We start from the raw sequence: 12,657 nt of genomic DNA, 5'->3' as shown, positions 1-12,657 counted from the left end.
ATTTTATAAAATAGAATTAATATATATTTTTAAATTTTAAATTAAAACACAAATATTTATCAACATTCCCCCACATAATTTAAAATTTTAAAATATATTTTCTAAAAGATAATTTGTATAAAAACATAAGAGAAAGAGCATGTGATATTGTATTTCGGTATAAGGAACCTTCCGGGTTTGAGCCTTATACTTAGTGTTTATGAACTTCCATCCGAGAAAAATGTAGTGACTTCATTGTCTTGAACTACATATTCTTTAACCGGACTTTAGTACACAACCCCTACAATATTGGTGTTCAATTAGGTTCTACTCAGTGGTAGCGCGTTACACGACCTTGCGCTTGTATCTTGTTTCGTGAGTGTCACTTAGAGATTAGTCCATATCTCATAGTGGCGGCCCCACCACCACACTCACTAGGTGAATCCTCAAAGAGTGGGTTGTGACCCCCACCCCTACAATAATTGTCATCGGATTAATTAAGAGGTATTTTTTTTTTTACCAAAAATACACATATATAAATACTTCAACCTTAATATTGCCACAATTTATAATACACCTCGTCACAGGAATGAGAAACGGAACAGCTCCACCAAATTTCATTTTGGTGTACTCTAGTCAACAAACAATTTCATTGTTACCCGTTGAACTCCATTCATGGGATCACCAATCACACAAAGATGGGTGTTCATTGTTGTAACTAAATAATGGGCTTTAATCTCATTCCCCTCGACGACTCAAATACTTGTTGACATGTCAACCTTTTTGTAAGCAGATTCGCAATATTATTTTTTGACCTGACAAAGTCAAGAGAAATGACATCATGAGAAATCAAATTTCTTATAGACTTATGTCTCACTCTTAAGTGTCTTCTTTTTTCATTAAAATTTTGCTTGTCACTTTAGATATAGCAATTTGACTATCACAATGCATTGGAATTGGAGGTATACGCTTATTTAACAATGACAAATCACATAATACATTTTTAAGAAATTCAGCCTCATTAGTAGCAGTATTTAAAGCAATAATTTTTGCTTCCATGTGAAATAATAATTTGTCTAATAGATTTTCATGATACTGCACAACCAGCTAAAGCAAAGACATGACCACTTGTCAATTTTATTTCATCAAAATCAAAACTTCAATTTTGTATCACTAAATTCCTCAATTACTTTCCAATCTACCAACTGCATGTGCAATATCAGATAGGCCTAGAGAAGTTTGTCAAATGCAATAAAGAAACGATACTTTGAGAATATTTATGTGAAGAAAATCCTTTACTCAAATTTTTCTTTAACTTGATGGATGAGTCATAAGGAGTAGAACACATGTTTCACATCAAAATAATTAAACTTCTTCAATAGCTTTTCAACATAATAAGATTGGGTAAAAGTCATGCCATCATTTTTCTTTATAAGCTTAATTCTCAAAATCACATCTACTTGATCAAGGTCTTTCATATCAAAATTTCTAGACAAGAAAAACTTCACATCATTTATGAAATTCATTTACTACCAAATATCAATAGGTTATCCAGATACAAACATAAAATGACACGTTCATTATTATTAAATTGTTTCACATACACACATTTATCACTATCATTAATTTGAAAATCATACAAAAGAATAACTTAATCAAACTTTTGTGTCAATGCTTTGGAGCTTGTTTCAAACCATACAAAGATTTAACAATTTATTTTTCAAGAAAAAATATTTTCAAAGAAAGTCACATCTCTAGACTCCATAATAGTATCATTAGAAATTTCAGATATTTCTCAATTAATAACTAAGAATCTATAAGTAGTATTATGTAAAAAATATCCAACAAAATATAATTAATAGTTTTTTTTCAATTTTCCTTTTCTTATTAATAGGGATATTAACCTTTACTAGACACCCCCACACTTTAAGATATTTCAGATTTGGTTCTCTTTTTCTCCATAGCTCATAAAGATTTTTCTTTTGTTTATAAGGTACTCTTTTAAGAATACGACATGCAAAATATAAAGTTTCACCAAAGTGTTTATTTTATTATTTTTGTGTGTTATATTTTCACAGGCTTATCTTTTATCAATGAGTTATAAATAAAGAGACAATCAGTCAACATGTAACAACAAAATACTTGCAGTAGTAATAATAATGTTGAACAATAAAAATTAAAAACCAAACAACAAATGTCCTGATTTTAAATACTTGTGTTCACAGGATGATTTGACCAAGTAAAAGATAGTTTTCTAATCATATAGGAATGAAATTAGAAGTATGCTTTTAGTTTTTCACATAAACTAATTCTAAAAGCATTTTCTCTTCAAAACCATCATTAATGAAGAAAATATATTTTAAATTTCAAATTATAAGAAAATATTTTTCAACAATCTCTCACTTATGTAAAGTTTAAGGAAATGAAATAATATAATAAAACATTTTTAATAAAGCATAATACGTTGTGTCTTCATCCATTAATTTTTCAGACTTACTAAAAAGGAACTCAATCATATCCATTATAAATATTTTGATACAACATCATGCTACTGTAGAAAAGACCATGCAAGAAGAAAGTATAAAACATTTTCTCTCTAAAACATTTTTCTCTCTAAGACTGTTAGAAAAATAAAATAAAAAATGAAAGAAAATAAATACGAAGAAGATGCACAGTCTTGAATTAAACAACAAAATAATAGTAGCAAAATAAATTTAATTGACAACACATGAATAATGCATTATAACATACAATAAGCACAAGAAAAAAAAATTAGGGGAAGAAAGATATAGCCTGGGTTGAAGCGCGTAAACGCTATCCTTAGAGAGAAAACGCCCCCATTGCACGGGTAAGAAATTCTGATTGCACTCCTCTCCCAAGATACGACAACCCGTTGGTTCCGATCGTGTGCAACGAAAGGATCCCCGAACCTTATGAACACCAATGCTCTTACTCTCAAGAAATAAATTATTTTATAAGAGAAGATATAGAAAATTTTGGGAGAAAAAGATGAGACTGTAGTTCTGTCATCTTTTTAGAAAGGAGGAAAGAGAATATATAGCCATTTTGCAACAACAAAATATGACCGTTGAAAAATCAACCTACAGTTGTCACAACAAACATAACAAACTAGTTGACTCATTAAAACAAAATCTTAAGAAAATCTAAAGTAAATATTTTATTTTATAAAATAGAATTAATATATATTTATAAATTTTAAATTAAAACACAAATATTTATCAACAGCAACATCGGTACATAGAAGAATTCCATTTGAAAGGGATGTAAATGAAGCTAGTGCTTTCTCCCTGGCAGACTATATGGCAAAATAAATAAATAATCTAGTATGTAAATGGTAAGACACTGACAAAATAACTAGAAATAAGAAAAACAATGCCTATTTATAGAATATTATGCTTCGATATTGAAAAATGCTGACATCCAAAAGGACCAAAACTATACCTGCTTCATCTTTCCATGCAGGGGATTCAAGGAGAAGCCTTTCAAAAGAGAAAGACAAGGAATTAGGACAGCTCCCCAATAATCAACGCTAGCACAAGTCATGAAATATCTGCATTAGAGTCAAAATGATGCTTTGGGTATGATAAAATACTCTTCTACTGCACAAATCACATCATTAATTATCAATGTGTATCTCACATTATAATTTTTTTTAGAGATTCTTAAATATTAATAAGGATATGTACTAGCTGTGATGGCTTCTTATATGCCTCGCATTCCAAGTACTGCAAACTCAAAAGGATAAGGAGATCAATATTAGCAAAGGATAAACATAAACTGTATTATGCATCTATTAGTAGTACATGAAACTTACTAAATGGATTCTAGTAAGAATGTAAGACTTACAATGTGAAGTCTTGAAGGTGTTTTGGAAGATTCTGGATGTTTTGATGATGCAGAACCATTTTTTGATTTTTTTTTTCTGCTCGAACTTCAACCCTCACAGGATTCCTCAATCTTGCCTTAGCAAGCTCCTCAATAGCCTCAATTTGAGTAGTAGAGAACAGACTAGTTCTCTGAAGCTTAGGCAAGAGAGTAATAATAGAAGTTATATGCTTCTGGAATCCCATACCTAAGAGTCTATCAGCCTCATCCAAAATAAAAATCTAAAAGAATAATCAAAATAATGTCAATTGGCTAAAATAGTAAATAAAAAAAAAGTCAAATCAAATACTCTATTTGGAATATTTTTCCAACTTCAGCTAGATCACATAACTTTACAACATCAAGTCATTAATCTGCGTCCCTCTACTAATGCATGCTTAGAATAGAAGACCAAGGATCCTGAAGCAAGATGCAACAACATCCACCAAATCCAGTACCCTATTCAACATTTTCCTTAAAAATAATTTCTCTCTCTCGAAATCAATGACACAAGTATTCAGGGATGCGCATATTCTATAAATTTGAATAGCACAATGCTTGCATTGTTCAAAGAAATAATAAGAGTATGCAAGAACCAGGTGAGGCTTGGGATGAGAAGAGGAGCGGCATAGAATCTCGACAAGAGGAATGACAAAAGCTAGGGTTTTGCCAAAACCGGTGGCAGCATTGACGTTGACATCCTTAAAGCTGCAGAGCAGAGGAATGGTGGCGACTTTGACGGGGGTGCAGAACTTGAAGCCAGAGTGTGATAGGGCTTAGAGAAAAACGCGTGTTCATTAACGCTTTGTTGGGGAACTCTGAATCCATGGATGCGTGCTAGATGCAGGTGCGGGAGAGGAAGAGGAGGCCAAGGAGAAGGATGGTGCAGAGGAAGAAGAAGCGAAGGAGAAAGAGATAGGGGATGGAAATCGAAGAGGATGTGGTGGGATGTAGGGTTTATGGAGAAGAGGGCAGGCACGGGTGAGCTACGAATTTAAAAGGTGACGCGGTGGAAATTTTGTAATTAGAGGGAGCAAAAATCACGACGATTTTATGTAAAATCGTCATGGTTTTCATTTCGTGTAATTACAAAATTGTCACTGTGTCACATTCTAAGACGATTTCTCATAACCGTCTTAGAATGTGTATTGTAAAAAATATTTTTTTAGTAGTGACGAGATGCAATTAATATCTTTAAAACAAATATGGCTCATGAAATATGAAATTTAAAAACAATTTAATATATATATATATATATATATATATATATATATATATAATTAAGGCCATGGTTATTAAAATCATGATTTTACTTGTAAAAACATACGAGTTTATGATTCCCCGATGCCTTCACGAGTTAAAAATTGTGAGTAGAATCGCAAATCGAGTAGAATCGATAGTAAACTCAGTAGAATCGGACCAAACTCGGAGTTAAGTCATGAACTTCGGTTTTATGTTATTTATAGGATCATACAAAGAGGAGAAACCGCTTGCATTAAAAGAAGATGACTTAGTTTATGTGATGTAAAACATGAAGCTGAAAAGTAAACAAATAAGAAAAACTGTTACTTGATCTTCCATTTGAAAATATGGAATGATGATGAGTGGATAACATAAGAGGGAGATCATATTTTTTATGAAGACAATGTCCAAGTTGAGCAGCATCTAGGTGAAAGTGATAGTAGAAGCAATATTAACTTGGTTAGAGAAAGTTTAAGTGATCCAACTTTGAATGCATTTGATATTGACAACTTGGTTTTGAATGACAATGTTAAATATCACTTCTCAACCAAAGAAGAGCTTCTAGATGATGGAAATAAAGATGATGGTGGTGGTGGTGATATTGAAGATGATTTAATTAGAGGATTGATGAACATTTGATCTATTTTTATGTTTTTTAAATATTTTTATTTTAAGAATTTATATTTTATATTATATGAATTTATGTTTGATTGGGTGTGAACTATATTAGTTTATTGAGTTATTGCTAAAGTTTATTATTTTAATTTATTTTAGGGTTGAAATATTTAGTTACAATTTTATATATAGAAATATTAATATATTCTACGAGTCGAGTTTACGGACCTCCAGAAATTTACATAATCGAGTTTGACAAAGGCAAATCAATATGTGATATAATGTCTTTAAATAGAAATTGTTCCACGTTAAAAGTTAATAAGTAAGCAAGAACCCTTTCAAACATTCAAAAAAAACAATACTAACTTGATAAAAAAAAAAAAAAAACGCTAATTGTGTCGCCAGGTTCAAAGCCTACTCTATCAAACCCGGATATGAGACCCAAATAAACGTTACTTGTGCTGTTGCGCCTAATTTGCTCAATAAATTTTAAGAATAATTATTAGGACGGTTATAATGATTATAAGTAGTGGGTGTATTTTAAACTGATATTACAATTGAATTCTACATTTAATACTTGGGCCTATTTTACTTATATATAGAGGATGGAAAGTATAAAACCAGACACAACAAACAAGATCCCAGGTGGCAGAAGGTATCATACACAAGAATAAGAATGGCTCGTTCACTTGTCTCAATCATTTTGCCGAAAGTTATTCTTGCAGCCATGATTATCGTTCTATTTTCACATGGTATGTACACAAATAAATTACAAAACAGCTATAGAGATTTATTTCTGCAATGTTTTTTCTTATAATTTTTTAATTTTCCTTATTATATATTATTCATAATTTCGATTTTCTACTATCCATAAAATTAATGCAGCTGTGAGCAGCCAACCGACCTGTCCTTTTACTCCTGGATCATGCAAAAACACTGAAGGCTGTGATGCCCATTGTAAATTCTTAAACTATGAGAAAGGGATATGCATCATACTCTCACCTACATATTCCAAGTGCTGTTGCTCCTAAGATATACTTATGAACAATTTCTTTTTCTAAGAGTTTTCTGCATGTGGTTCCAAGCAAGTAATGTGTTACTTTGGAATAATTATTAACTTCAATGTTGAAAATAAACAAGAGTTGTTATCGAGAAATTGAGATTCATCCATTTTATTTCAGGAAATATATCAAACTAGCTTCTCAATTATAAGTATATTTTTTAAATCAATAAACGACAATTTATAATAATTTTTAAGGGAACTAAACGTTGATTTATTTTTATTAATATAGTTCTTATTATTTGATTTTAAAAAGTAAGACGATATGGTTTAGCAACGTGGGAAAAAAAATGGTTGTTACTTAATAATTTTGAGGACTTGGATAATTATTTTATAGTTTCAGAGATTAATATAATCGCGATATTAATGTTTATAATTTCAGGAATTTAGTTTTTACTTGTTGTTATACCCTCTTTTACTTACAATTGTAGCACTCCACTTGTAGAAAAATATGAGCAAAGTTTAATCTTAAATTTAAAGGTAATTGAGCAACATTAAAAATACTTAATCCATGTTCAACAATTGATAATATTAATTATTGAATTAATTTTAATTTTTGAAATATGTCCTTTTTTTATAACAAATTTACAGTAAATAATAAAGTATCATATTATATATAAATAAATAAATATATTAATAACTTGATATTAAATATATTATATACAAATAGTGCACACCATAACTAACCGACGATTCGATTGAAACCAAGTAAGGAGAAAATATTGATTTATTATCATTATTATTATTATCAAAAGCTGGTATATATGGTTAACATATATTTCCAAGAAAAATAAGAATTAGAAGAAGAAAAATCAGTGAATCTCGGTTTCTCACACATAATATCAATAGAGATGGCAATTGTTTGTTAAATATAATAACATAAATAACATGTTTGATTCAAGTACTTATTGTTAAGATTAATAATATGAATTCTCTTTCTCAAAAAAAAAAATGAATTCTCAACATTTTTTATTGCAGTAATCATTAAAAAATGGAATATATCAAATTATGATCATAGTTTCTTTTTTTTGACAGCAAAGGTCATTTAGTTTCTTAAAGTAATTTAATAAACAACTAATTGTAATTAACTACATTTTAATATAATTTGATTATTTTTCATTTTATTCCCAAAATGAAAATCATAATCTTTTAAGTGTTGTATCTCTTGACAATAAATAAAAATATGTAGTCAATCAATCATCAATTAATATCTATATTCAATATTTATCTATATATATACTAACACTGAAGTATGTGGAATATACTAAAATGTTCATGGCTGAGGCTGTGACACGTGTCCCCCTAGTTAACAGAATTGGAATTTTGGAAATTTTGTAGGATTGACATGTGTAGTTTTATTTTTTTTCCTATACGTTGCCCTTTCTCCTTCTTGAGTCCATCATCTTTTTTGTTGCCTTCGTCACATGTCGCTTCCTAATTGGCGGATTTAACGGCTGATTTAATTGCGCTTAATACTCTTTATTCTCTCTCCTGAGTTTTCTCCCCACGTTGCCCTTCCTCCTTCTTCACTCTATCATTTTTTTGTTGCCTTCGCCACATGTCGCTTGCTAATTGGCGGATTTAACGGCTGATTTAATTGCGCTTAATACTCAAAACTGTGCGTGTCTTCTCCATTACTCTTTCTTCTCTTTCCTGAGTTTTCTCCATTATTACGTTTTCTCTCTCTGTGTGTTTTCTCCCTCAATTGTCTCTTTCTCCATCTTTCTCTTCTGAATCTTCTTCTCTTTTCCTTTTATTCTTTTTGTTTCTTCCTTCATGCAGGCGATTCCGGCTCCATGCCCGCAAGTTGCTAAGGACGAGTTTTTACCGCAACACATTGACCTCAGGTATTTCCTTCTTTTTTTCTTTTTTTTCTTTCACGACAGCTTGATATCTAATTTTTTTTAAGCTTCCTTTTCTCTGCGAGTATTTTCCGCTATGGCCAAAGAATTTGTGAATGACTTTGTTCATCAAAACGGCATCGCTGTCATAACCCACAATCCCCCCAAAGGTATTTTCTTCTTTCTTTTTCTTTTTCTTTCACTGCAGCTTGGTATCTAATGTTTTTTTTTGTTTTTTTTGGTGGTGTTGTTGATTTTTTGTTTAAATAAGAAAATCTCCCCTTATTGCATATGGGAGGAGAATATTTGTTATTTTGTTGTCTATGTCGGAATATGATGGGAAGGGAAACATCACTTCTCTCCTGAGTTTTCTCCATTATTGCATTTTCTACCTCAATTTTCTCTTTCTTCATCTTTCTCTTCTGAATCTTCTTCTCTTTTCCTTTTATTCTTTTTGTTTCTTCATTCATGCAGGCGATTCCAGCTCCATGTCCGCAAGTTGCTGAGGACGAGTTTTTACCGCAGCACATTGACCTCAGGTATTTCCTTCTTTTTTCCTTTTTTTTTCTTTCACGACAGCTTGGTATCTAATTTTTTTTAACCTTCATTTTCTCTGCGAGTATTTTCCGCTATGGCCGAAGAATTTGTGAATGGCTTTGTTCATCAAAATGACATTGCTGTTCAGATTCAAAATAGGAAGTAAATTAGGTGACTGATGAAATTTCCAAAATAGGTACTTGCATACACAAAAAATTGGTACTTCCATGAGGGTCACAGATGATTAAAGTTCAATTTCATTATTTAATCTCTTATTCTCTTTCAGGTATTATACAATACAATAGTGTTTTTTTTTAAATAGGTTTTCTTTTGCATTATTAGACTGATTATTTGTAATAACCATGATCAATAATCAACAGGGAGATTCACCAGCATAGATACAGATTTAAATGTCTTGAAGAAGAGGATAGAGACGCTGCATTTGTAATAACCTTGAGTTCTTTTGATAAAATTTATGTTCAAAACCTTGGACGGGTTGCTAGTGTTCTTTTTCCTATTACTTTATTCTTTGAAATTAATGTTACTATTATTCAATATTTGATGCTTGTCCTTATACTGCAAAATTTGTGTGTAACTGCAGCACATCAGCCTATTAAAGAGATATTAGAAAAGAAAAAAAAGGTAAGCGGAACAATCTGTGTATATGCATGAGTAACTTTGATTAGTTTACAAATATGAACCTTAATACAAAATATTTTTCTTAAGCGTAACAATCACTTAAATTTATATTTAATAAAAAAAATATTAATCACTCTTAATTTGAAAAAACAAGAAAATCAATAAATGAGAAGATAAATGACATGATAATTTTATGAGTTAAAAAAAAAAACAGTTCCAAAATCTTCATAATTCTTTTCTCTTTTAATATCTCTTTTGGGATATCAAAAAAAAAATCAATGAGAACATAAATGGCCTGACGATTGTATTTTTTCCAAATTATGCGTGTGTACGTGGGAAATATTTTGTTGAACAGCAGGAGAACATATTAAGGAAAAAGAAAGAGAGCAAATGTTAACCTTTGTAGTAGAAATGGAAAGAATTCAACTCCTTTTATTCATTAAAAAATAGTTTGAAAAAAATACAAATAATTTTTTAATACTTTTTTGAGTATTTTACTTTTTAATCTTAAAAAAAATAGCTGAACTAATCGAAACGATACGTTCTAAGTCCACTTATCTAGGTTTTTTATAAAATCAGATCTTAGAAAAAAACAAACTTGGTTAGGCTATTATAGGGGTCTCATGCGCTAGGCTTAAAATCATATCAGAGTATGGACAATATTCAATATTTAATCCATTTGGTTTGATGTTACTTTACATTAGTAGCTACTTTCGGTATCTTTAAAATTTCCTTTGTTATTTTGCTTTTCTTTTTTATGCATATTTTGCATTGAGCAATTCTTACAGCAACACATTATTTATGAATGCAAACAATTAAGAGAGGGGTAAAATAATTATTTTAATATTATATAATTATATATTAAAAAATATGCGTAGGTAAAAAAAATGTATTTCACAAATAAAAACTTATATTTTGTAATATAATTTCATAAAATTTAATTCAGCCGAATAAAAATGATGAAATAAAATGTATATATAAATTCAATTAATAACATTAAAATCGTGAAAAATATATATATATATATATATATATATATATATATATATATATTTATATATTTATATATTTATATAAATACTATACTAATACTAATAAAATTAACGAAGAAGAGGTGCGAGTGCAATAATAAGTCTTCTTTTCGTTAATAGTATCAATTACGTTTGGGGGGAGGGATACTAGGTGTTAAACATAGAAAGCAATGGATTTTTTGTAAGATCGAATAACAGAAGAGTATTGGGTGCAATACTATAATTTACTAAAAAAATATAGAGAATGTAAGTGTAATTTATTATTATTATTATTATTATTATTATTATTATTATTATTATTATTATTATTATTATTGGATTAGCTTGAATTAAAAAAAAAAAGCCAACCATTAAATTAAAAAATCAAAACAAAGAAAATGGTTTTGATCATTTTAAACTTAAAAAGTTCAATCATGTTTTGTTTGAATTCATCAATAATTTAGACATCAACACTCCTCTATAATCAAGTTTTTTTGCCTCTGATCGTAGCTACCAGTTTGACATACATTTCTTTCCTCCACTAGACCAACAAACATGTGGCAAAGCAAGACATATATCCACAGATCATACTTGGACTGCTGAAATTTTCAAACAATGTTTTGTTAATTTAGTTGTTGAACAATTATTTAGTTATTAATATTCAGCTTTTTTGTTTTGTTAATTTTATTATTCTCACCATTATTTAGTTATTAATATTTAGCTTTTTATGTTTCAATACTTAATTGCATTTTATAGGTACGTAGTTATTCGTATTTGTCCCATTCAAATTTGTACCTAAACCTTGATGACGATGTACCTAAATTGTACTTTGTTCGTTAAAGTTGTTGTGATGGTAACTAAGGCTAAGTAATGTTTCTAACATTTATTATTGTGGTCCTTCAGCGCATAATTAATGTTTCCTATACCAACTTTAATGTTGAGATTCACACAGGAGACAAATCAGTGGGTAGTGCAATGAAAATTGAAAAGTTTTCCTACTTTCTCTTTTTGTATTTAATTAATTAATTAATTAATTAATTATTATTATTATTATTATTATTATTATTATTATTATTATTATTATTATTATGTGTTGTTGATTTAACTTTAGCAAGTGTGTTTATTTTTTATCTTATTAACTTTCCAATTTATTATATATCCGTTTTGTTTTTTAAATCAGACATACACAATGGTGAGTAATTATATAAAAAAATTATCTATTTGTATGTCAATGTCATAATTGATGTCTGCTATACCAACTTTAATGCTGAGATTCACACGGGAGACAAATCACATTGGTTGTGCAATGAAAATTGGAAAGTTTCCCTACTTTTTCTTTTTGTATTTAATTAATTAATTAATTAATTAATTAATTTTGTTGTTGTTGTTGTTGTTGTTATTATTATTATTATTATTATTATTATTATGTGTTGTTGATTTAACTTTAACAAGTGTATTTATTTTTTATCTTATTAAATCTCCAACTTATTATATATCCTTTTTGATGTTTTATTTTTTAAATACATATACAATGTGAGTATAATTGAACTAATCAAGCAACCCGTCACGTCGGTAGTGCAATGAAAATTAGAAATTTTCCTTACTTTCTCTTTTTGTATTTAATTAATTAATTAATTTTGTTATTATTATTATTATTATTATTATTATTATTATTATTATCATCATCATCATCATCATCATCATCATCATCATTATTATTATTATTATTATTATGTGTTGTTGATTTAACTTTAACAAGTGTGTTTATTTTTTATCTTATTAAATTTTCAACTTATTATATATCCTTTTTTATGTTTTATTTTTTAAATCACATTTTTCTTTTTCAGTT

General features: G+C 29.0%; 1 pseudogene; it reads right to left on the bottom strand.

Moving 5' to 3' along the window:
* Positions 1–3,075: 3,075 nt before the first annotated feature.
* LOC100792459 (DEAD-box ATP-dependent RNA helicase 18-like) lies at positions 3,076–4,334 on the bottom strand (annotated as a pseudogene).
* Between the last annotated feature and the right edge of the window lie 8,323 nt (positions 4,335–12,657).

Source organism: Glycine max, chromosome 10 (genome assembly GCF_000004515.6).
Source record: "Glycine max cultivar Williams 82 chromosome 10, Glycine_max_v4.0, whole genome shotgun sequence".
NCBI lineage: Eukaryota > Viridiplantae > Streptophyta > Magnoliopsida > Fabales > Fabaceae > Glycine > Glycine max.
This window is presented reverse-complemented; position numbering and strand designations above follow the sequence as displayed.